The 26,836-nt window shown below is 35.9% G+C and overlaps 1 pseudogene across 1 annotated transcript; it reads right to left on the bottom strand.

Moving 5' to 3' along the window:
• Positions 1-4,371: 4,371 nt before the first annotated feature.
• On the bottom strand, positions 4,372-5,086 carry LOC308439938 (trifunctional enzyme subunit alpha, mitochondrial-like; annotated as a pseudogene). The gene has a single exon. The product of its transcript is annotated as a trifunctional enzyme subunit alpha, mitochondrial-like (transcript).
• Positions 5,087-26,836: the final 21,750 nt, after the last annotated feature.

The raw sequence follows: 26,836 nt of genomic DNA, 5'->3' as shown, positions 1-26,836 counted from the left end.
AATATATAGCAAGTTTAAAGACAAATATAAAACTAACATATGAGGTCCTACTGTATATCAAGGAATCTGCATTTCACATGTCCAACCCTCCTCATTATTATATAAAATATTACATCTCTAATAATCAATACTCATTCTTATATATTGATTTCCTCAGATAAACATTCCATACATGGCCTGTCCCAACAAGACCACTTTTTGGCATATATATTTCACATATCAACTGAGTGTTGATTAAATGTTTGATTCATAGTTCTCTCAGTATGACCTGAATTATTACTGCTGGCTACTAAGGCAATTCTTAACAAATCTGACAGCAATTCAAACCAAAGCTCAATTTGTGTACTACATTTACTATAGATTCTCTTTATAACTTGTTCCCTAGGAAGTTACCCTTTAATTATCATTCAGCTCTTGCATTCTCCTTTATAAGAAAGTTGTATTTTTACTTTGTTTTTTGTTGCTGTTGTTATTTGAAGTTTTCTTTCTTTTTTTAATTGGATATTCTCTCTATTTCCATTTCAAATGTTATTTCCTTTCCTCTCACTACCATCACCCATTCCCCTCCACTTTTTGCCATGAAGGGGCTCCCCAACCAACCACTCTCTTCATTTCAGTGCCTTGGATTTCCCGTTCACTGGGAAAAGACATATTTAGTGGACCAAAAGGCTATGCTCCCATTGATCAAACGATGTTGTCCTCTGCTATATTCTTGCACTGTTGGTGGGGTTGTAAGTTCACACAACAACTCTGGAAATCAGTCTGGCAGTTCCTCAGAAAAAAATGAACATAGTACTACCTAAAGACTCAGCTATTCCACTCCTGGGTGTATACTCAAAGATACTCCAACATATAACAAAGACACATGCTCCACCATGCTTATAGCAGCCTCATTTATAAGAGCCAGAAGCTGGAAAGAACCCAGATGTCCTTCAACAGAGGAATGGATACAGAAAATGTGGTACATTTACACAATGGAGTACTGCTCAACTATTAGAAAAAATGACTTCATGAAATTCCTAGGAAATTGGTTGGAACTAGAGACTACCATTCTGAATGAGGTAACCCAGTCACAAAAACAATAAAAATAAAAACAGAAAACCAAAACAAACAAAAATAAACAAAACCAACCAAGCAAGCAAGCAAGCTAACAAACAAACAAGAAAACCATAATATGCAGTCACTGATAAGCAAATACTAGCCCCAGAAAGCTCTGAATACAAAAGAAACAATTCAAAGGCCTTATGAAGCTCAAAAAGAAGGAAGGTCAAAGTGAGAATGCCTCAGTCCTTCTTAGAAGGGAGAACGCAACACTCACGGGAGGAAATACAGGTCAAATAAAGGAACAAGAATTGAAGAAAAGATCATTCAGAGGCTAGCTCACCCAGGGATCCACCATATATGCAGCCACCAAATCCAAGCACTATTGCTGATGCCAAGAATTACTTACTGGCAGGAACCAAATAGAGATGCCTCTTCAGGGACTCTTTCAGAGTCATATAGATATAAATGAGTATTCTTGCAACTAAACATCAGACTAAACATGGGGACTCCAATAAAGGTGCAAAAGAAAGGACTGAATGGTCTGAAAGGGGTTGCAACCTCATAGGAAGAACAACATTATCAACCAACCAAACCCTCTAAAACTGCCATGGACTAAAACAACAGGTTTTGAGCACACATTGAGAGACCTATTAATCTAGTTGCATATGTAGCTGAAGATATCAGTGTCTAGTATCAGTGTGAGAAAAGGCTTTCGTTCAGGGAGGGCAGGTTTTCCCAATGTAGGAGAATGCCACAGCAATGGGGTAGAGAGGGTGATTAGGAGTGCACCTTCCTGAAGTAGGTAGAGGGGAATGGGGGATGGGAGCAGGGTGGAATGAAGGGATACTATCTCAAATGTAAATACAGAGTAACTAATAAAAAATAAAAATAAAAAACACCTTATAAACAAGCTTGCTAGTCAATTAATAGTCTAATTAAATAGACAATATATATGCTGATAGTCCGGACTTTATTGTTATCCTGTGTTTAGCTTGGTGCAAAAATGCCCTCAGGATGTCAGGCCCCACTGGTCTCCCAGAAGACACCTGTATTCTGGGTTACTCTAAGTTTCTGATTTTGGTCTCAGACAGGGCCTTTAAAAAGAAGCAAAGTGGGGCTCACCCTCTAACATGAAGTAAAAGCACTTAATTCATAACCGCAAGGAGGAAGAGAGGGCCAGGCATGAAGGTACTAGAATGGAAGAGTAACTGAGACTAGCCTCGGTCTTTCTCCTGCTTCCTGATCTTGGTTATTGCATGGAGGAGCAGGATGGGAGGGCCTGCTCAGTGGTAGAACTTCTTCCTAGAGCTGTTAGCATGGTAGAGGAGCAGCCAACATGAGGTAAACTATGATCTGTAGGCAGACTCATACTTCCTGAAATGGCCCACTCCCTTCTGAGAACCACACAGATCCACAAAGCAGAAGGGCCCTCTGAGACAAGGGGGAAAGCCAAGCCCAAACACTGCTCCAATGTCTCCCTGTGTAGGTGTACTAGGATTCCTTCCTTTAGTGACAGGACTGCCTCATTCACGAACTTCGTTATCACGCTGTATTTGATGTATTCATCAGCAGAGACCTTGGGCTTGGCAGGTAGCCTCAAGTTTGCCAAGGTACTATCCATTTCAGAATTCAAAGTCTCATTCTTTAAGCCATCCTGATTGATGTAAATGCCCTTACAAGACTTGTGACCCTAGAAGGCCTAGGTGACCATCTGCTTTAGTAGTTCTATGCTGCCACCTCAAAATTGCTCCCCGAAGGCTTTGACTAGCTTTTCTGCTATGTGCTGTGCTACATCCACATCTACTTCATCTGCCAGAGTGGAAGAACCCACAAGGATGCCAAAGCCTGTGGTCCAGGCATCCAGCTCCTTAGGGTCAACTTCTTCCTGGAGGATTCACATAACTTCAGACATTATGGGAGCAAGACACCTGGTGGTGTAAAAGTCAGGTCAACCCTTGAGGACAATGATGACTTTGTCCTTCTGGAGACCCACAGCTACCACAGAGGCCATTGTGTCCTTGGAGGTTTTGTCAGTTGTCATGATTTCTAGAAGCTGCATCTTGTCCACAGGAGAGAAGTAGTACATGCCCACCACCTTCTCAGGACTTTTGCTGACAGCAGCAATTTGATCGATTGGGAGAGATGTATTGCTGGTAAAGATATGATGTTCTAGAGCCATGTCTTCCACTTTCTTTAACACTTTGTGCTTAACACCGAGTTCCTAAAAAATAGCTTCAATCACATGTCAGCCTTCTCAAAGCCCTTGTAATCCAGATGCCCAATGAAGTTGCTGAAGATAAAATCACTTTTGAGTAACATGAGAGCTTTCTTCTTGACTTTTTTATACAGTCCTTTGAACACTTGCTACTGACCCTGACCCACCCAGCCCACTAACTGTGATGTCTATGCTCCAACATACAGCAAGGGCACATGCACCACAATGTTAATAGCAGCCCTATTTATAATAGCCAGAAGCTGGAAAGAACCCAGATGTTCTTCAGTAAATGAATGGATACAAAAATTGTGGTATATTTACACAATAGAGTACTACTCAGCTATCAGAAACAATGACTTTATGAAATGCCTGAGAAAATGGATGCATCTAGAGAATGCTATCCTGCGTGAGGTAATCCAGTCACACACACACACACACACACACACACACACACAAAACAGACATAATATATGGTCAGAGATAATTGGATCCTAACCCCAGAAAGCTCTGAATACCCCAGAAACAACAAACAGGCTGTATGAAGCTCAAGAAAAACAAAGGCCCCACCTCCAAAAATGTCTCAGTCCTTCTTAGGGAAAAAATAAATGTATAGCACTCTCTCAAAGTGTGGTACACCTGGACCTCGAATCATTAATAATCCAAGAGGTAAGATAATAGCCTTGTGGTAATTTATGGAATTCACAGATTATTATGCTTAATCTATACACAACAAGAAATCTGTTTCCATGTTATATTCTGTCCTACATGTACTTTATGCTTATGATAACTAGAGGGATTTCAATGCATGCTATCAAACCTCTAAAAGAATTAACTACTGATAAAAATATTCATATAATGTTATGCCAAAATGCCTTTTAAAATCTGTATATGTATCCATCTTAAAAAAAAAAAAGTTTTAAGAAAGAAAAAAAAGGAAAAAGTAAAAAATTTTAAAAAAAGTCAAAAAAAAAAAAGAGTTTTCAGTCCTTCGAACAGTTGCTGTTCTTTCTGGTCCAGATGAGTCACTGTCATGTCTTTAAAAAGAATTTTCCATTCCTTATCCAGAGAGACATGAACAATGCCGGATTCCATTAGCCATGGGCCAAGGATGGTTAGCTGCTGAACATTTTTTTTTTTTGTGGTGCTCTAAATTTATTATTCTTGCACATGACCTTGCCGTTATAAAGCCCCATCAAGGCCCTTAATGTTTGGTCAATGTAAGCTCTCCAAATTTTGGTGAGATAACCAGCTTCATTTTCTTCTCAAGTCCAGCCTTCACAGCATCAATTACTTTCAAAGGTGCAGGATAAAGGTCTTCAGTCTGCATCTTCACTTTAACTTCTATTGCTTTGTAAATCTGTTGCCTGACAAATGGGATAATCCTGGTATACAGGTGTCAGCTTTTCCATCAGGCCTTTGTTTGCTTTGCAGAAACCTTCTAGTCAGCCAGGCCTTGGGCAAAATTAACTTCAACTTTTTCTGGTATTCAATTGTCCTTTCCTCTGGAGATTTTATTCTTAGTCCCAGCTGTTCCTAACTGGTCAACCAGTTCCAGTTTCTTTCCTCTGTCTGCACAAATTTCTCTACCAGTCAGCATCTTGTCAAATGCTATAGGCACACCCACAATTTTGGGCAGTCTTAGGTACCTTTGGCTCCCTGTAAGATCCCTAGCAACACTTTAGGGACACCTAATACTATTTTTTTTTTTTTTTGTCTTTTCTTGATATTATGTATTGGCACACTATAGCGCTCAAGTCCTCTGCCCAAGCAGGATCCACTAATGGCAGCCACAACAGACTTTGGAGACTTTTCAAGTTTCTCAAACATTCTCTGTACTTTCTGCGATATTCGTTTTGGGTCTTGGGATGTTTGAACAATGCAGCCAGGCTTCAACAAGAGAGGACAGTGAACAAAATTACTAAAATTATTAAAACAGTCCAAGACCTGCAAATGGAAATAGATGCAGTAAAGATAAATTGAGAGAATACTGGAGATGGAACATATAATTGGATGAACATGAACTTTAAAGGAAAGCATCACCAACAAAACACAGGAGAATGAAGAGAAAGTATAATCCATAGAAGAAACAATTGAAGTAATTGTTACATTGATCAAAGAAAGTATAAAACCTATAAAGGTACTGGCACAAAACATACACAAAACTGTGTCACTTGGAAAAGACAAAACCTAAGAGTAATAAGAATAGAAGAAAAAGAAGCTTTTCAGCTCCAAGGCACAGAGTATATTATCAACAAAGCCACAGAAGAAAAATTTTCAAACAACAGACCTTAAGAAGTTTAACAAGAAGGAAGGAACAAGTGAGGATTTTCAATTCCACTTAGGAGGAGCTAAATAACCATGAGGTATAAAAGTTGGGAGGTACTTGAATGAGAGAAAGAAGAAAGAGAGGGAATGAGGGCAAGATAAGATATGGGCAGAAACAGGAGATTAGCCCAGGGACATCAGGAGAATGCTTGGAAATATGCAGCTGCATGGGGTGGTGGCAGGGGAAACCTATAGAAAATTCCAGAAAATTGGAAAGTGAGAGGTTCCCAGGACTCAATGGTGATAACCTCAGCTGAGATTCCTAACAGTGTGGAGATGAAACCTGAGGAGACAACCTATAGTCAATAGATAGGGTCCTTAGTGGAGGGAAGGGGTCATTAACCTACTTTCAGAATTTTTGTCCCAGAATTGTTTCTGACTAAAATAAATAGAGATAAAACTGGAATAGACATTGAAGGAAAGGACATCTAGTGACCAGCCCAACTTGGGATTTATCCCATGAGCAGGCACCAAACCTTGAATCTATTACTGATACCATGTTATGGTTGCATTCAGGAGAATAGCATGGCTATCTTTTAAGAAATTCTGCCAACATCTAACTGAGGTAAATGCATATATTTACAGCCAACAATTTGACTGAGGACATAAACCTATATGCAAGAGTAAGGGAAGAGATTGACAGAGCTCAAGGGGATGACAACCTCATAGGAAGACAAATAGTAGCAGCTAACCTAGAACCCTAGGACCTCCCAGAAACTAAGCTTACAACCAAAGAAAATAAATGGGCTGCTCTGTGGCCCCTGGCACTTATGTAGAGGAGGATTGGGAGAGGATGAGCCTAGAAAAGGAGATTATGTGTGAGTAAACTGGGGTGGGCTGGTGAATGGGTGAAGAAGGTGGGCAATGGGGGGACTGGGATGGGAGGCACCCTCTCAGAGGTAGCAAATATTAGTCTAGACTACCATACTCTGCAGATCTTCCAATAACAATAATGCAGCAACCAGATATTTCACAACAAAACTAAATTTAAATAATATTCCAGTAACCAGCCCATAAAGAAGAGAATAGAAGAGAAACTCCCTAGAAGGTTGATTCTACCTAAGACATAAATAATTGTAAAACACCAAAAAAGAAGTGAAATACAGTTATAAACACACAGACACAAAGACACAGACACAGACACACACACACACACACACACACACACACACACACACACACACACTCGAATTTACTCTACCAGTACCATCATGAACATAACAAGATTCTCAACACCTGCTGCTGCCCAAACACCTCAATAAAGAGATGGAAAATAAGAGAATGAATGGTAAAACAGCATCCATCATTTGCTGCATTCAAGAAATATAAGTAAACATCAGTGATGCATTTTGCTTCATAGAAAAGGACTGAAAAGATATTTTTTAATCAAAGAAATCAAAGAAGCAAGCTGATGTAGTCATTCTATTATCTCCCAAAATAGATTTCAATCAAAATTAATCACAAGGTATGGAAAAAGATACTTCATATTCATCAAAGTAAATATCTAGAAGAAATTGCATTCTGAATAGATAGGCCCAAGTGTAAAGACACTAACATTGTAATTGAAACATTACTAAAGGTTAAGTCTCACATCTTCCCCAGAGATTTCCTGGTTACCCTCTCTCCCATAATGCATCCCCCTGCTTCTCTGATAATGCTCTCTTTCCCACTAACCCTCTCCCATCTCAATACCCTCTTATTTTACTACACTAAAGAAATGATACTTCACAGTACCAAGAACTTCTCCTCTGATTAATTCCAGACTATGCCATCCCATGCTAAAAATATAGCTGAAGCCATGTGTTCCCCCATGTATATTCTTTGGTTTGCAACTTAGTTCCTGGGAGATCTGGGGGTTTCTGGTTGGTTGATATTATTGTACTTCCTATGAGGTTGCAAACACCTTGGGATCCATGCAATATGCAGCCACCAAAACCAGTCACTAATGCTTGTTGACAGTAGCCTGAAATAGATGCCTTCTGAGAGTCTCTTCCAGAGCCTTACTGATACAAATTAAGAAACTTGCAGCTAACCATCAGACTGAGCAGGGGACCTGAATTCCAGACTGAAGGAACATCCTGCATCTTATCATATCACCATGGTTACAGCTGGACCTCAATAAAAAAAGAAGCATTAGAATACATGCAAACCATTCAAAACTTAAAAACTCTCCACTAAGTGGCCACTGGCTTAAGGAAGAAATAAACACAAAAAGTAAAGATTTATTAGAATACAATGAAAAGGAATATCAATTATTCTCAACCTTATGAAACACAGTAAAAGCAAGAACACAGAGACTCAGGAGCAGTCTGGGACAACAGTTCTCTGTACCCAGACCCATTTGTGAGAGAAACCCAGTTTTCCAAAAGTACTGACACACCTAAGAACACAGGTAATGCCACCACTTCTGTTCTGAGAGACCTATGTGGAGTCTTTGGGATACAGGAATCAAGAATCAGTCTGGGACAGGATCTTCTGGTTTCAACCTTCACACAGAACTGTCCCTGTGCCACAGCTTTCTGAACCCAGACCCACTAGGAGAAAGCTGGTCTCCTAGCAGTGCTGACACACCTGAGAGTACAGGTTAGACCACCAATTCTGCTCAAATTTCTGACCCAAGAAGAATTTGCATGGAGCCCTTAGGAATCAAGAAGTAGTTTCAGGAAAGGAATCTTTCAGCTTCTGTCCACACCCTAAGTTGACTCTGTGCTACAGCTCTCTGTTCCCTGACCCTGCTGTAAGAGAGCTGGTCATGCAATAGTGTTGACACAAAGGCATACAGGAGGGTAAAGCCACTATCAGCATCAGTAAGAACAGGTGACACCAGAGATATGCAGAAGTCTAGAGGCAAGTCCAAGGACCTATCAACAGAAAACAAGGACACTTGTTATTATGAGAACCCAGTTTCCCCACCACAGCAAGTCCTGGATACTCTTATACAATAACACACTGGAAAAACAAGATTCTGATTTAAAATTACAACCACCAATGAAATTAGATGGCTGAAAAGTTCATAATTTACTTCCTTAAACAAATAGAGGACAATACAGGTAAGCTGGTAGAAAACCTTTAAGAGGAAGCACAAAAATGAAACAAACAGGTGAAGGAATTGAACAGGACCTAAAACTGAAAGTAGAAATGATAAAAGAAATCACAAAGGAAGACAACCCTGGAGAAAGAAAATATAGAAAGAGATCAGGAGTCATAGATGCAAGCATTACCAACAGATTACAAGAGATAAAATGTAGAATCTCAGGGGCATTAGATACCATACAAAACACTGGCACAGCAGTCAAAGGAAATGAAAAATGCAAGAATCTCCTAACCCAAAACACCTAGAAAATCCAGGACACAATAGAGGAGAGCAAAGATTTTTAATTTAAAATAAATATATTCAACAAAATTATAAAGAAAACTTCCTTAACCTACAGAAACAGATATCCATAAACATACAAGAAGCCTATAAGACTACAAATATATTGACACAGAAAAAAAATTTCTCCCATCACATGATAATCAGAAGACCAAATGGACAAAACAAAAAAAATAATATTAAAAACAGCAAGAGAAAAAAGTCAAGTAACATATAAAGGGAAACCTACCATAATCATGCCAGAATTCTCAACAGATACATGAAAGTATAATATACTGGGCAGATGTCATACAGATCCTTAGAGAAAAAAAGATGCCACCCAGGCTACTATATTCAACACAGTTCTCAATTAATGTAGATGTAAAATCCAAGATATTCATGACAAAAACAATTTTACACAACATCATTCCACAAATCCAGCCATACAAGGATAATAGATGAAAAACTCCAACACAAGTAGAGAAATTATACCTGGGGGGGGGGGGGGGGGGACAAGAGTACAATCTTCTTTGAACTATTTCAAAAGAAAATATCCACAAAGAGATATTTCTACCTCTAACAACAAAAATATAAGAGTAAACAACAATTGTTGTTCTCTAATATCTCTCAATATAAATGGATTTAATTCCACAATAAGAAGGCATAAACTAACAGATTATATATGTAAAAAGGACCCAGCATAGTGCTGCATACAGGAAACACACCTCAGTTCCAAAGACAAATACTACTTTAAAGTAAAAGACTAGAAAACAATTTTCTAAGCAAATGGTCGCAAGAAACGAGCTGGAATAACCATTCTAATATCAAATGAAATAGACTTTTAACCAAACCTTTTTTAAAAACATAAAGGAGAATTCATACTCATATAAAAACAAACAAACAAGCAAACAACAACAAAAACACCGAGATGAACTCTCAATTCTAAATATATATGCTTCAAATGCAAGGGCACATACATTCATAAAAGAAACTTTACTAAATCTCAAAGCATAAATTGTAAATTCCACAATAATAGTGGGATACTTCAACACTCAATGGACAAATCATGGAAACAGAAACTAAACAGAGATAAAGTGAAACTAACTGAAGTTATGAACCAAGTGGATTTAAAAGGTATTTATAGAACTTTTCATCCTAAAACAAAAGAATATAGCTTTTTCTTAGCACCTTGTAGTACCTTCTCCAATATTAACCATATAATTTATCACAAAACAGGCCTCAACAGAAACAAGAAGATTTAAATAATCTCATGCATCTGTAAGATCACTATGGACTAAGTCTGGTCTTCAATAACAAAAAACAAAAAACAAAAAACAAAACCAAAAAAACAAAAAAACAAAACAAACAAACAAAAAAAAACCGACAAAAATCCCACACACAAATTGAAGGTAAATGATAACTTGGTCAAGGAAGAAATTAAAGACTTTTTAGAATTTAATAAAAATGAAGGCACAGCAAACCCAAACATATGGGAAACAATGAAAGCAGTATTAAGAGTAAAACTTATAGCTCAGAGTGCCTCCAAAAAGAAACTGGAGAGACCATACACTAGCAACTAGACAACACATGTATAAGCTTTGGAATGAAAAGAAGAAAATACACCCAAGAGGAGTATATGGCTGGAAATAATTAAACTCAGGGCTGATATCAACTAAGTAGAAATAAAAAGAACTATACAAATAATCAAGAAAACCAGCAGATGTTTCTTTGAGAAAGCAGGATAAATAAGCCCCTAGCCAGATTAACCAGAGGGTGCAGAGAGAATATCCAAATTAACAAAATAAGAGATGAAAAGGAGTCAAAACAACAGCCGCTTAGGAAATTCAAGAAATCATCAGATTTTATTACAAAAGTCTATACTCAACAAAACTAGAAAATATAAATGAAATGGAAAATTTTCTAGACAGATACAAGGTACCAGAGTTAAATCAGGATCATATAAACCATCTAAACAATACTGTAAACCCTAAAGCAATATATGCAGTCATCAAATTATTCCAGATGGAAAAAATGATCCATGACCAGATGGGTTTAGTGTAGAATTGTCTTAGACCATCATAGAAGACTTAATACAAATACTCTTCAAACTATTCCAAAAAATGTTAACAGAAGGAGCACTACCAATTAGTTTTATGAATCTACAGTATGGTCAATCCTAAAAATACAAAGACCCAACAAAAACAACTTCAGACAAATTTACCTCATGAATATCAGTGTAAAGATACTCAATAAAATTCTTGTAAACCAAATCAAAGAACAAATCAATATCACATCCATCATGATCAAGTAGGTTTCAACCCAGGGATTCAGGAATATTTTAGTATATGGAAATCCATCTCTTAAATATCAACTAATCATAGGTGTGTGGGTTCATTACTTGGTCTTCAGTACTATTCCATTGATCTACCTTCCTGTCTCTGTACCAATACCATACAGTTTTTATCACTATTGCTTTTTAATACAGCTTGAGGTCAGGAACAGCGATTTCCCCAGAAGTTCTTTCATTATTGAGAATAGTTTTTTACTATCCTGTTTTTTGTCATTTCACATGAATTTAAACATTACTCTTTCTGTCTCTAGGAAGAAGCTAGTTGGCATTTTGATGGGGATCGTATTGAATCTGTAGATTGCTTTTGGCAAGATGGCCAGTTTTACTATTAATATCCTGTCAAGCCATAAGCATGGGAGATCCTTCCATCTTCTGAGATCTTCAATTTCTTTCTTTAGATACTTGAAGTTCTTGTTGTACAAATCTTTCACTTGCTTTCTTTAGAGTCACACCAAGGTATTTTACATTATTTTGACTATTGTGAAGGCTGTCATCTTCCCAATTTCTTTCTCAACCTGTTTATCCTTTGAATAGAGGAAGGCTACTGATGTATTTGTGTTAATTTTATATCCAGCCACTTTGCTGAAGTAGTTCTTTAGCCGTAGGAGTTTTCATATGGAATTTTTGGGGTCACTTAAGTGTATTATCATGTCACCTGGAAATAGTTACATTTTGACTTTTTCCTTTTCAATCTGTATCCCTTTAGCCTCCTTTTGTTGTCTAATTGCTTGGGTTAGAACTTCCAATATATATTGAATATGCAGGAGTGAGAGTGGGCATCTTTGTCTAATACCTGATTTTAGTGAGATTGTTTCAAGTTTCTCTCCATTTAATTTGATGATGGTTACAGGTTTGCTGTATATTGGTTTTATTATGTTTAGGTATGGGCTTTGAATACCTAACCTTTCCAACACTTTTAACATGAAGTGGTATTGAATTTTGTCAAATGCTTTTATTTAGCATCCAATGAGATGTTTAATCTATTTCTGATTTTTTGGGGTTTTTTTGTTTGTTTTTATTTTTTTAATTTTTATATGCAGTGGTCTGGGTGTGTGCATCTAGAGCTGGCCTCCATGGATGCAGGTAGAGCTATGTTACCTTGGCTACAGCCAGTCTTCTTGGTGTCAGGCAGTGTTACCTCTGGTTAGGGGGGGATCTCTGTGTCTCTGTGTCTTCAATCCTCCTGAGAGGCAGACAACCTATAGTGTATGGCAGTGTTGAGGAGCAGATCAGATAAAAAAATAGAGTCTAGCAGGGATAGTGAGATACCATGTCAGCTGGTCTCTGTAGTTATCCCAGCTGGTTTGAGTATTTGGATGAGATTCCTATCTGTGTCTTTGATTTTTTGCAGATATTCTGGGGGGGCATATATGCTTTAGCATGTGGGTGAGTATAGGTCCACTGATCTGGCCCTGGTAAGTAAGCAGACCAGAGCAATAAAAATTTCAATAGTAACATAAACAAATTCTGTTATAAATAGTACAATTTGAACTTGCCAGTAAAATAAAAGTAATTGATGTCAACATTTAGATTTCTGTATTTCATATGTATCTGATTGAAGACTATTCCATGTCATGAGTGAGCAGCCATAAAGAAAAGGTATAAATAGAACACTAGCCATTGCTGGTCATGACTTTAGGTATGATCTGCCATGTTAAACAAAAATTACACAAAATATATACAAATGTTACATTCAAATTTTGCAGCATTTGACAACTTTCACTCAGAATAGGGAATGAAATAAAATAATTTTCTGGTTGCATGGTGATTAGAATATGCTTTCCTAGGCCTTCAACAAGAATGTGAAAATTATACATGTCAAGGCTTTCCCAGTATCATTACAAACAACTCCACAATAGTGGCCATGTCTTCCATACTGAAACCTAAATGTGTGGTTTAGTGTCATTATGCCAAATCTAATCCTGGAAACCTAATTGTAGAGATCAGTCTTTTCCCTGATTAACAGTGTAGTATTGGCTTTTTGTCTATATTCTTCTCTCAGTGACTCTATTGAACAGTGCAGCCTTTAGAGTGTCCTGTGCATACACTTCTCTCTTATATCCCACTCAATAAAATTTACAAAGCACTTTGCACTCATCTCAATCAACTGATGTTATAATAATTCCTAAGATATGCTGACTTTTTCTGAGATATAATTAAATGGTGCTTCCCAGGTACAGCATGGCCCCTTAGTAGAAGTTATCAGTACCTTCTAGTTCATGATGAATTTGCAGTTCTTGATGTAGAGACAAACTCAGGTAACCTCAAATCTATAAAACTTTTCCTTCCTGATTTCATATATTTACAGGGAAATCTAGACCCTATTCCAGAAGCAAATCTTTGATGAGTGTTTTTTTGTGTGTTCTGTTGACAGAAATCTCTAGTTAGGTATTTATGTGGAAGCTGACTTGAAGACAAGACAGTGTTTTTGGCTTAGGATTAAAGATCGCTTTACTTGAACCATAGGAGGTTGTGAGCATTTTGCAGTGGGGGTGTAAGATATATGCTTTGGCTACATGGGTGTGATGATTAATCTTCTTTCTATGTCTACCTCAGATTGGATATTTTCCAGTAATGTATACTATTTAAGTAGGTCTAAGTAGCATTCTGGTGCCCCCAAATTTAGCAGGAATATATAACTAAAGGGTTCTGAACACTGTTATTAGATCTTATATAGATATGTCTAACACACACACACACACACACACATGCAAGAGAGAGAGTGGGTAGGCAAGAGAGGGAAGATTTCTTTGTTATCTTGACCTAGATAGCTAGACCAAATATTTAATGTAATTTGAGAAACTACACAGTTGAACAGTTGTGGGTTCTTGTTGGTTTATGGCATTGTCTTCTTTATGCTTTACTGTTGTGGGGCACAACTTAAAAGGAATCATGAATCAAATCTTGAGGCAGAAAAGACTGCTTTAAATTCCTGCTTTGCTCTTATTAGGTGAGTCAGAACTCCCGAACATATTATTCAGCCTTAGAACAACCAAGCGGTCAGATTTGAACACAAACACCACTAGGAGCTCTCCTGCAGAAACTTGTCCATACAGTCTCCCCTTGCTAAATCCAGAGTAATAAGTTTGTGTCAGATACGACCAATCCTAGAAAATATTAATCTCAATAAAAATCTACTTAAAATATTTTGTCCTGCATTTTTTTTTATTTTGGGGAGTCTCTGTATTATATTCGAATTATCTTCCTTATAATATATTAATAGTCATACATAGTCCTTAAGTGTTCAATACATACATGCTAAACCTATGGATTAACCTTCTCAAAGACATGTAAACATAGTCAGATAGCACACAACATAAACAAGCTTCCAAAGTTTAAACATTTTAAAAAGAGAATCATTGCATTATATGTTTAAATTTATAATATAATTGAGTAACAGCAAATCTCTGCTCCTCTCTTTCCTTTTCCTTACTTAAAATATAGCTTTTGTTGTACTCCTCAAGTTTCCCTAAATTTAAGTGAGTTATGGGTAATTTGAACTCAAGTTTTCATGTATAGCAACATCATTGAGCTATATCTCCAATCTAAAATTGTTCAATTTTAATGTTGTTTTATATGGTTCAAGGATTTTTTTTATTAACTTTGATTAAAAAGGTTAGTATCACATTCCACACTAGATTTCAGTAATCCACTTGGTATGAACATTAAGCTATTTATTACATTTCAGTAGATCAGTCTGGAATTGTTGGATCTTGTCTTTTTGTTTACCCAATTGATTCATATGAAATCAACATTCTTCCCCAAGAAACAGTCTGTTCCCCCAAGAAACAGACAGGTTTCTCTGTTGTTTTTAAATCTAACCATTGCTGGTATTTTAATACTGCTGTGGCCAGTGAGTTTATTTGGCCTTGGAAGTTAAGGGTGGTCAGAGATACCCTTTATAGATCCTGGATAAACTGAAAGGAAATCTCATGGGAAACACTTAGAGAAGTAGTCAGTCATTATGTTCCAATGGTAATATCAGCACTTGGGCCCAAGATTACTAGAAAAGGACCAAAATTGTTCATTTACAATACCATATAACTCTTAATCTGGTGATAGTTATTAGCAAAGGTTCTTCAACAGGTATCACTACGAATTTTGGAAAAAAATGAATACTAGGACAAAAGTCTCAGACACCTACAGGTTAGACAACTGCATATTTATGTTGAGCAGATAATTGAGAAATTGTGAATATTTGGACAGAGAGTAGGCATGGTGGTATTAAAATTTAAGAAATTATTTCAATCTGTGAAATCTAGTAGGCTCTTAAAGCATGTTTTTGGGAAATTAAAACAGATTATGATAATAAGGAGATAAATGCTGGAGATATAAGGGTTGCTAGGAATATTTTCTTTAGAGAAATTAATTAGTGATGAGGTAAGAGTATCTTTTAAGACAATGGATGTGGCCACAACTGGTGGTCATGAGTTTGACCCAGGAGAAACGAACAAGCAACATTCGCCAAAGCAGTCACATAGAACATTATTCACAAGCTGATATAAGGTGGTTAAGGTCTTAACCTCACAAAACCAGAGGAAAGATTTCTGGCCTATTATCAGAAAGTTTCAAGAACACAAGAGGGAAGGATAAAAATTGAGTAAGGTCTTTTCTACAGGAATACTTTAGGAAATAATGTAAAAAAAGCCACAGGGGTCTAGGGGAAATATGGAATTTGCAGGCAGCTCTAAAGTGAATGTAGGACAAGAGGAAAGGAAGGGGTACAATAGCCCAGTTGGGCCTAGGAAAATTTCAGAGATTTAGCTCCTAGGGTTGTAGGATTAGATGAGGTATAGTGTAGTGACATCAAGGACAGGCAAGGTTACCAAAAACCAAAAACACAATCAAACAACACTTAGAATAATAAAAACAAAAAAAAATAAGCTAAAATAACATTTTATTGGGAAGAAAGAGGAAAATCAGTAGGAAGAGAAATATGAAATTTTATAGTCCAAGTTTGTAAAAACCAAAGAGGTCTTACTCAAAATGGCGAATCTCTTCCTCTTCCTTTACTTTTCTATCTATCCCACCATGTGTATGTGTGCATGTATGCATGTAATGTATGCCACCATTTAACTGGTAAACTAAATCTCTCTTTAGATGTCGGTCTTTTACATGCAACCTTGTTTATTTCAAGGTCACTATGTACAGCCAAACTTACTTACAGACAAGCTTTCCAAAATTCTTTCTTTAGTAATAACCTCCATTCTCACCTTTAGACCACTGGGAGGTATAGGCATTTGTTCTTGTGTCAGGATTTTACATGGTGTTTTCATTTTGAAACCCAGGTACTCTTGCCTGCATTGCAAATAATTTTATACACTGAGAATCTTGGACTACAATACAGTCCAAATTATTATGGATTTGAGTGATAATTACTAATATAAGAGGTCTAATATGAAGACTTAAATGGATATGGATATGGATACAGAATATGAGGACCCCTGCTGTCCCTGCTACCCCTGCTCCCCTAGTTCTATGACAAACCAAAATTTAAAAAGTCAAATAGGTCACTAGAATAAACTTTGACAAGTTTTCTGAAAATGTGATGTTAGTATATGTTCAAGACTTGCTATCAGTACCGACTCCTTATCCTCATTTTGAAACATTAGCATCAGTTCTGTCATGAATATGACAGATATATTGCCTGTGATTTTGATGGAATCAGGCCAGTGGTATAGCTGACCCAATTACTAACTATTCTCTATTTGCGACAGACCCAGGAAAGTTTACATCCATGCTAATTAACTCAGATTTTCATGATTCCCAGGAGCATAATGTATCCTGGCTCTGAATTAATGGTTTGTTTGTGGCTGAAATATTGTCCCTTTGCACAGGATGTCATTGCTCGGAAAATGACAAGATAATTGCAGCTCATGTGCAGCAGTAAACTGGAAGATCCTGAGTATCTATAACAGCCCTTGTTGCCAATGGCCTATGTTTACAGATGGCCTCATACCTGACCTTGTTACAGTATCCAAGCTGAGCTCAGGTGAGTGGTTCTTTTGGATCAATTGCAAGTTAGGTTCAGTGGTTTGACTACAAGGGAATGACATGAGAGCAGTTGGAAAACAAAAGGTTTTCCTTTGGCTTCAATAGAGCATCACCTGTGTAATCCACGGCATCTGTGTTTCCAGAAAGATGCAAGGATGTAAATCTATCAGGCATGGAGATCCAGAGACAACAGGAAATCTTGGTTTGAGGTGTATGTATCAGGGTCTGAGAGTTTTAATATTCTATCTGCACTTTCCTTTTAATACCAAAGTGATACAGTGTCCTAAAGCATAGAGAATTGATGCACAAATTATAGTTCAGGGTACATATTCAGACTGTAGAATTTTGGAATATGGACTCTGTATTCATGCACAGATGCACAGAAAAACACACATATATACATAGAATCATACATATATATCTGCTTTTCCTTGTTCTTATTAGTTGTTAGTGAAAATTAAGGAATACAATTGACAGCCTCTCCTTTCAGTACTGAATATATACCTTATAACAAACTCTAAAGAAAACCCAGGTTCTAGAATCAAGTAAACTTATTTTTTTAATTGCTGACTTTGTTTCTAAGAACTGAGGGACTGAGAGGCTGAGAAGCTATTAATAGTGTGTCTGTCTTGTACTTTAAACCTATGAGACAAAAACTACAAGATCATTTAACAATAGCAGGTAAACAGTGACATTGCCAGTACACAAGTTTTCTCTTGTAAATTGTCATGTGAGCCTCTTCTGCTTGACTACAGAGTCTGTAATTTTTAACAAAGAAACTATAAAGTTCATGGTGTCTTTCATGCAACTGTGTAACTCTTTTGATGCCCTTACCTGTTTTCTCTTATATCAAAGTTTCTGTCTTAGAGATTTATATATTCCCCACTGTGAGAGACTCAAAGAAGCCAAGATAGGAGATGCTTAATCTATAAGAATGTATATAGAAAAATGAGGGTTAACTTACTCCAGGAGGTGTAAGCAGAATAAAACAGCAGCTAACAGGTCATATCACAACATGCCTTGTCTGCTAGTTACTGTGTTCCCCAGATTTTAAGAACATGCTACTCCTAATCTGTTTTACATGATTTCTACACTTAATGTATTTACATTTATTATCTTGGAAATATTCACACACAGAGATATATATGGCAGATGATTAAAAAGGTGTAGTTGGTTTCTCTGGTACTGCTGCTTGTATCTTATAGGTAAAAGTTGTTTCTCAAGACATGGTGGCCCTCAAATACTCAAGCAATGACATATGAGTTTTCTCCCCAATTTAATTGGTATAGAAATGGCTAGAGCTTAGAATTCAGTATTTGAGGGAATATTATGGCTTTAAAAGAGGGTGTAGGTACTGGGAGAGAGATAATGGATATGAAAGAGGAGGCTGCAACGAACTAAAATTGCATAAAGAGTAAACACAGCAAACAAAAAGGGGTTTATAACCATGGAATTAGTTAATATATGCTTAAATTCACCCAAACTAGACATTTGAGTTATAAATAAAATATCTGTATTATATGTTTTATATGGGCTTACTAGAGCCTCCAACAACACGAAGGTGTCAGATACCCTAGATCTCAAGTTATAGGCAATTTTGATTTGTCTGATTTGAGAGCTGAAAACTGAACTCAGGTCCTCTGAATAAATCTCAGCAAGTACTCTTAAATACTAAGCCATTTTTTCACTACTGTGCTTCATTTTTGACCTGAAAAAAAATAGGAGAAAATGAAATGAAGTGATAAATCATCAGTTAAGCATTCTTCCCGAACTTGTGGAAAATCCATGTATTCAGAACCCCCTTTGTGTGGCAGTTCACAACTGCCAGTAACTTGAGATACAGGAAACTTGATGCACCCATCTGCCTATCACACACACACACACACACACACACACACACACACACACACACACACACACAAACAACCCACAAATGCACAATTAAAATAAATTTTAAAAATCAAAAATCTGATGTTTATTATTTGATCAGAACAACCAATGTAATCAAGTTTGTGACTTCTGAAACTAGACTCAAAAGCAAAGAAGTAAATTTTTTTATCAATTTTTTTTTCATGGAAATGATTTTTAAGCCATTTTATTGGGAAGATAAATTAGAAATATTTGCAATTGGAAGATGTTTTCTGTTTATTTTACTTTTAATCCAGTATTTCATAGTCTAGGCCAACCTCATTCTTACTATGTATCCTAGGATGATCATGAACTCTGGGTCACCTTAACATCTGCCTCCTAAATGTTGGGAGTGTTTCACTACACACAATTCGGGTGGTGACAAAAATGTAATGAAGTTATACACTCATATCCTGTAAGATTTTCTAGGAATTCTAACACCTAATCCACATTCTAAGGTACAAAACATATGCATTCTATGTAGAGTATCTTAACAAGGTTTACTTTTAAATCTTAGTTTCTACCTTCCTTTTCTAATTTGTCTCTCATTGACTTTTTTTCTTCCTTTCTATTTAATTACTCACTGCATCCTTCTGTGGTCTCAGACTTCTTTGCTTTATTGTTCTATTAAATTTATCTTTGGTTACTAAGGTTGTATAAAGAATATTCTGAAATACTAGCTAAGAGAGATTAAAATAATTTGAGAGCATAAGGCATGTAGAATCACATCTTTTATAAAATAATGTGAAATATTCCTCCTAAGTACTAAGTTAAGTGGGGCTGTCAATTAGAACATGTTTGCCTTATTTTAGAGATTCAGCCATGTGACATTGTTATCAATTCATATAAAAACAAAAATTGGAACCTTTAGCACATTCTATAATCTGGGAGGTGATGAACTTTTAAATTTACAACTTTTTGATGAGCAAGCAGGACATAAGTAATGATAGGTAAATTTTCTGCTTGTTTCACATTTTCTTTGTTTGGATACTCAGTAATGCTGTCTTGAGGAATGCCTCAAGTGGAGAATAATGGACCTTGGAATTCTGTATCATCCTAGACAATGACATGACAAGAAACAATGTGTAACAGGGAAGAACAACCCTTAAAACATCTCAGAAGATGATTCTATATTACTCAAAAGCCCCCCTCATTACTCAAAATACTTTTAGTCTCAGAAAACAACTTTCATAACTGGGGGAAATTCTTTTGTTTGTGAGTCTATTAAGGTAGTACATTGCTGGGGTGGCCAAACATCATCAAGGCACAGTCTCTGATATGTAATATCATATACTATGCCAAAAGACCTGAACTCGCACGTTAGATATGTCACACTTTCATGTGACAAATCTAAATGTGAAAGCCAGAAACTTCGCTTTTACTGCTTATTTTTGGATGTTACAAATTATTCATTCCTTCATTTATTACTTAGTTATTCTTCCATTTATGTGTGTTCTTGTGTAAGAGACAGACATAGAAAGTAGGGTAGAGAGAGTAGGGAGGAAGAGAGAGGGGGGAGGGGAAGGGAGATGATAAGGAAAAGGGAAGAGGGCAGACCAAGGAAAAGAAACAAAGGCAGAGAAGAGCAAAATTGGGGTGTAAACATACCACAATGCATAGAAGGGTGTCTAAGGACAGATTTTAGAAACAGTTCTCTCCACTTTAATTTTTGTTCTGCCTCCCATCACAAAAAACTAAATACTGTTGGTGATAACAAGAAATGAGTATAGCAAGCCAAATTAAGATAGAATACAGTGTATGAAAGTCCAACATTCTTTGTGCTGGAATATTTTACATGTTTGTGAATTGTTATACACCCTGCAGTATTAATGTATGCATTTTCATTAGAAGATGTTAAATAAGAACAATGTGGTGCTTATTAATTATATACTTCTTTAATTATGTTTTAACTATATATGTCTTTTATTTCAATATTATAATATAAACACCATTTAAACATTCCCTTTCTTACCTCAAAATCTTCTGACATTACCATAGGTTGTTATTCCTCTATTTTTTATTACATTGTATTTATGTATGTGTATGTATATGTATATTAATACATATAAGTTCCCAAATACAACCTGCCCAATCTATACATTGTGACTTAAATGTGTGTATTCTGAGCTGATCTATTTGGTGTTGGATAAACAATTTAAAGTGCCCACCCTGGGAAGAATAATTTTTGTAACTCTCAACATTCCATAGTTGTCGGTAGTTCTCTTATGGGCTTTCCTCATCAATACCATCATCTTTACTGGTGCCATTCTGATTCAAGTCATTTTATTTAATATGTTGTACATTGGTAATTATAACTAAATTCAGAAGATTATCTGAGTTATAAGGCCACTAGATTATTTGTTTTTGAATTATAGCAGAGATATGAGAGTAGAGAAAATATAGACAGTGTGTTTTAAAAATGAAAGTGATCTCCAGAATAGAAGTATCTGTTTTAGCAATAGAGACAGTTCACTCAAAATGCACACTGCTGGGGTGTGTTATTGTGCTTCCTTATAGATCAGTTACATAACCCCAGACTGTCACATGCCATGCTATTGTGCTCTTTATGTGGGCATGCTCCAAGTGCTGTATAAAGCCTCACTTAGGTCTGACATTCCCGTCTTATTCTGCCACATAATCTCTTTCATATATTTATCTTGATGTCAGAAGCAACAGACAGACACCGGGTTACTTAATACAATTCCTGGTTTTCTCTTGTGGGTTTCTTATACAACCCTGCTCTCAAGTTATAACACCACAGCTGGTTGGTACTCCTCACATTAAGCATTTATAAATCAAATGTATCAGTCTTACCCACAAGCTAATCTGGCAATGATATATGCTCTATGAGGATTCTCTCTGGGTGGTCTTAGCTTGTCTCAAATTGACAAGAAACTAACCAGAAAAGACTTTAAAACCTGGACACCATATGAGAATTTGCTCAACTACTGATTTAGCACTATTGGCTAAATGAATATAAGAAATTAAGAAAGTATCTCTTCCTCCCCCTTTCCCTCCCCTACACTCCTCCTCTCTCCCTTTCTTTTCCCACCCCCGTGTAGTGTGTTTGATAATTTTTATATTTTGCTTCTCTCCAAAAGTATCATACAGTAATCATATCAGTGACACTAGGATTTCCAGCTAGAATATTGTATCATCCACAAATATGTGTACTTTGATTCTTTCATAAGTTTTGCATGCAGAATTCTATTATCTTTCTGATTCAAAACAGATTGCTAATTGAAATTAGAATCTCTTATACCCTCCTTTCTCTCTTCCTTTCTCTGAGAGGAGAAGAAGAAGACGAGAGAGAGAGAGAGAGAGAGAGAGAGAGAGAGAGAGAGAGAGAGAGAGAGAGAAATAAGTGATAGATAGATAGGTAGATATAGATAAATAGAATACAAATCTATACAACTATATGCAATCCATATCTGTGAACATTCACAGGTGTCTTTCCAACTCCCTTATGGCACTGCTCTTTAAATATTTCTTATTTGAAACAAAAGTATTACTTGCTGTTCTGAATCTTCCCATTTCTTAATCCCATCTAAGTAGATCTCTGACACAATTTGAATCAAGATCATTATTAGAATGTACAACTAGAGACAGAGAAATCAACTTCCTTTAAAAAGAAATCGTGACAGCAACTATTGAATTTTATATCATTGGCCTTGCTTTACATCCCTGCTATAAGTCTCACATGATCATCATGAATTATTATCTTTTCACTTACACGTACTTATTAGTTTTTTTATATTAGATGCCTGTAACATTCAAGCCTAGGATATGGGTGTTAATAATGAAATCAATGTTCTGCACAAGAGCTACAAACTCTTAAACACTGAGCCTTACATCTTATGCTCTTCCTCTGTGTCCAATCATTTCTGTTTTTCTCTCATTTTGTTTTATAGACAGGGTCTAACTGTGTGAACTTGGCTGTCCTGTAACTGTCCATACCCACCAGCCTCACCTTGAACTCCAAGAGAACCATCTGGCTCTTATTCCCAAATGCTTGGATTAAAGATGTTCCTTCTTCCATGCACAGAATTTTTTTTTTTTAACTTGTGTCTGCAGCACAGTATCTTGACCAATTTCAGTAACCCACAGTTTGAGCTAGGAGCAAAAGCCTAATGCTAACTTTCAAAAATTAAATGTTTCAGACAAGTTTAAAGGCAAATACTTTATTTTTAAATTTTACAACATGTGTCTTATAAGGATATGCCTAAAACATTAAAGATTAAACAACTCAAATAACAGGTTGCTTCAGAGAAATGGAATAAAAATAATCAGAAGATAGAAAAACAGATTAACACTTTTTACTCTCTATCTATAGCATATTTACTACTTATGATATTTGCAGAGTACGTTAATACTTTGAAAAACAATTTTAATTTAATTACAAATAATTTGTTCATCTTATAGAATCATTTAGTTTAAATTCCATGACATATATTTCATTATTATTTGTTCCTTTAATTTATAAAATTCTTAAGTTGTATGTATGTATATATTTATTTTTTATGTTTGTTTTGATACTGTGTGTCACTATGTAATGCAGGTTAGGCAGGAATTAACTCTTTAGACACAATAATATCATGCTCTAGGAGAAACAATAGTGACTCCTTCTAGAGTCTCTGTAGTGCTGGAATCAAATACTTGTGCTGCCAGGATCAGTCAATTGTAAATTTATGATTATCATGGTTTGTAAAACTGTCTTCCACATAAGACTCTAAATTCTTAGGATACATCCAGGTATCTTAATATGAGGATTGGCAGCCTGTACTATCATAAAGTGATACTTATGAAATATTCTTAATGTGAACCATACTTTTTTCTTAATAATAAATATTATCTTGGACAAACAATGAATAATCTAGAAAATAGAGTTTAGACTTCTGGCTAGGTTTAGTGAACAAAATCTGAATATATTTTGTTAGTCTATATATATTGCAATTTTGAATTCACTGATAAAGCATACCCTTAAATTCATTCACTGCCTTTAGAAGAAAAAGTTCATGAGGAAGAAGAGGCTTTATCATAAACAAGAAATAAATTGAAAGTATGAACTCATAACTTTCTGGTTTCCCAGCCATTTTTATAATCTGTGATCCTGGGACAATGGATTTTGATTTTATTCTTAGATTACTTTTACTGGCACAAAATATAGTTGTGGTATTGGCGGAAGCCATTGTTCTTGCATTCTATGCCTCCATGTCCTATTTTAGCCCACACTTAAGGCACACTCATCTCATACTCACCAACATGGCTATAGCAAATTTCTTTATTCTTATTTTCAAGGGCATTGCACACAGTATATGTATATGGGTAATACACATTTTGGGAAGCTATTGGCTTAAAGTTGCTGTATGTATGTTCAGAGTAGTTCAGGGTCTATCCCTTTGTACTACTTGCCTCTTGAGTCATTTTCAGGTAATATCTATCAGTCCAAGAATAGGTGGGTGGATGGGTCTCAAAGGTCAAGCTTGGAAAATCAGTATCTCTTGCTTTATGTGTTGGATATCTAACCTAATAAATACCTTTGGTCCTGTACATATTGAATGCTTTCAACATAAACAGAATACAACAAAAATGTGGGATTATAGGTTCTGCTTTTCTCAAGTGTCAAGTGTGTCTAAAGGCAGAAACAGAGTACTGATAACTCTCTCAGATTCTATATTAATAGGACTCATGGCTTGTGTCAGTGTCTACGTGGTTCATCTTCTCTACAGACACCAGCTGAGGGTAAGGCTTTTTGACTCATTCAGTACCTTCCAAAGACTGTCCTCTGAAGCTAAAGCTACACAAAGAATTCTGCTTCTTACAAACATCTTCATTTTGTTTTATTTCACCAAATCCATCCTGATACTTAACAATGATGCTGTTTTTGTATCACACAACTGGATGCAACATGCCACTACACTTCTGGCAACACCCTCAGCACTTTGGCACTAATATCCACAGATTATTAAGTATCAACTTTTGATTAATGATTTGAAAGAAAGATTTCAGGTATCACTACTGCAACAATTCACAGTGGTCATCTCCTAATTTTTCTAGAGTGTTTGCATGTCTATAACAGGGAATATTAATGCAAGAATAATAATTACAGAATTATTTATGTGATATTTATTTAGTGTTATGGAGGATTTCAGTCTCACTTAGGAGGAAAATGTGCATGCTGTGAAAATTGTAGTTTTTATTAGCTTTACTCATCTGTTTTGTAGTATAATATTTTCTTAAATTAGCACATAGAAGCCTAGCACAAGTGAATTTCGGAGATTATGAATTACTATTTATCTGTAGCAGCCTCTATAGATACAAACCAGGCTTCCCTTGAACTCTCAGAAAATTTTGCTTAGCTTACCAAGAATATACATTATATGGTCTCATTTAGTATAAACAATCATGTAGGGTTGATAGTGTTGGTTCTTTTAGACAGAGGATATACCTCCAAGCACTTGATTATGACAGAACTCTTCCAAATAACTATCCTTCCAGCACATTTTGTTTCTATTTTAAAAGAAGTTTAACTATACAGACCTGTTTAATTATGTAGACCTGTAAAATAATATGTAGCTAAACCTGACAGTGGTCTCATGATACTCTTACCTTGGTCACTGAAAGGTCTTCCTATTAAAGTTCTGATTTTATAAACCTACACAACTGCAGGTAACTTTATATGACAGGTTAAATGTGTGTTACTGTATGCATTTCAATATATTTGGGTACAATTGCAATGTCCATCCCAGAGAAGAAATTACAGAAGCACTTGTTGGCTCAGAGGTTAGAAGGTAACTCAGAATCAAGCTAACAAAATTGGTCTAAGCTCAATGACGACAAAATACAAGTATGGAACATAAAATGTTGGAATAATGACTGATCTCCTTAAATACCTCTTGGGGTTTGGTGACTTTTGTGAAAAATTGGGTTTGGTTTTATTCAATACTGTACCACTTGCTATATTGAGCACATTTCAGAGCCATATAAATTCACAAGAAGATTTAGTCAAGACAAAAGAACACAAAGAATGAGCTAGATATAGAGAAAGAGACAGATAAATAGGCACTTTTAAATACACATACATATAAATATACACAGAGAGGAGAGAGAGATAGAGTAGACTACATGGGATTTTGGATGAGGTTTTAAGAAACATTAGGCAAGAGACTGAACATGCTTAAAATAATTGCATAAAAATTTAAATTAATAAATATGCTGTTAAATACAACAGAAAAAAAAAACTGAAGGTAAAAAAAATCAGTCTTGTGACTCCACAGATGATAGACCTAAGTGAAGAGATCTCAGAGTATCAAAATATTTAATATAAGGCATATTTGTACCTGCCAAATTCTCTTAATTTCTGATCTGGAATCTTACTTTAGTAATGGTCTATTTTCTAGACATGTAGTGAGTTTATAATAATGTTAAAAATTTATAATTTTTACTGTGCATTTGAAAAAGTCAGCAATGAGCATTCAAATTAACTGCTAGACTTGTCTCCTAAACTGAAATTCTAACAAAAGTTTGTTCCTTAATCCAATTTATAATTCTGTTTATGTACGTGGGTCATGTCACATGTACATGTACGTATATATATATATATATATATATATATATATATATATATATATACACATATATTTACACA

Source organism: Micromys minutus, assembly GCF_963924665.1.
Source record: "Micromys minutus genome assembly, chromosome: 30".
Taxonomy (NCBI): domain Eukaryota; kingdom Metazoa; phylum Chordata; class Mammalia; order Rodentia; family Muridae; genus Micromys; species Micromys minutus.
Note: the sequence above shows the minus strand (reverse complement) of the source record. Positions and strands in the feature narration are given on the sequence as shown.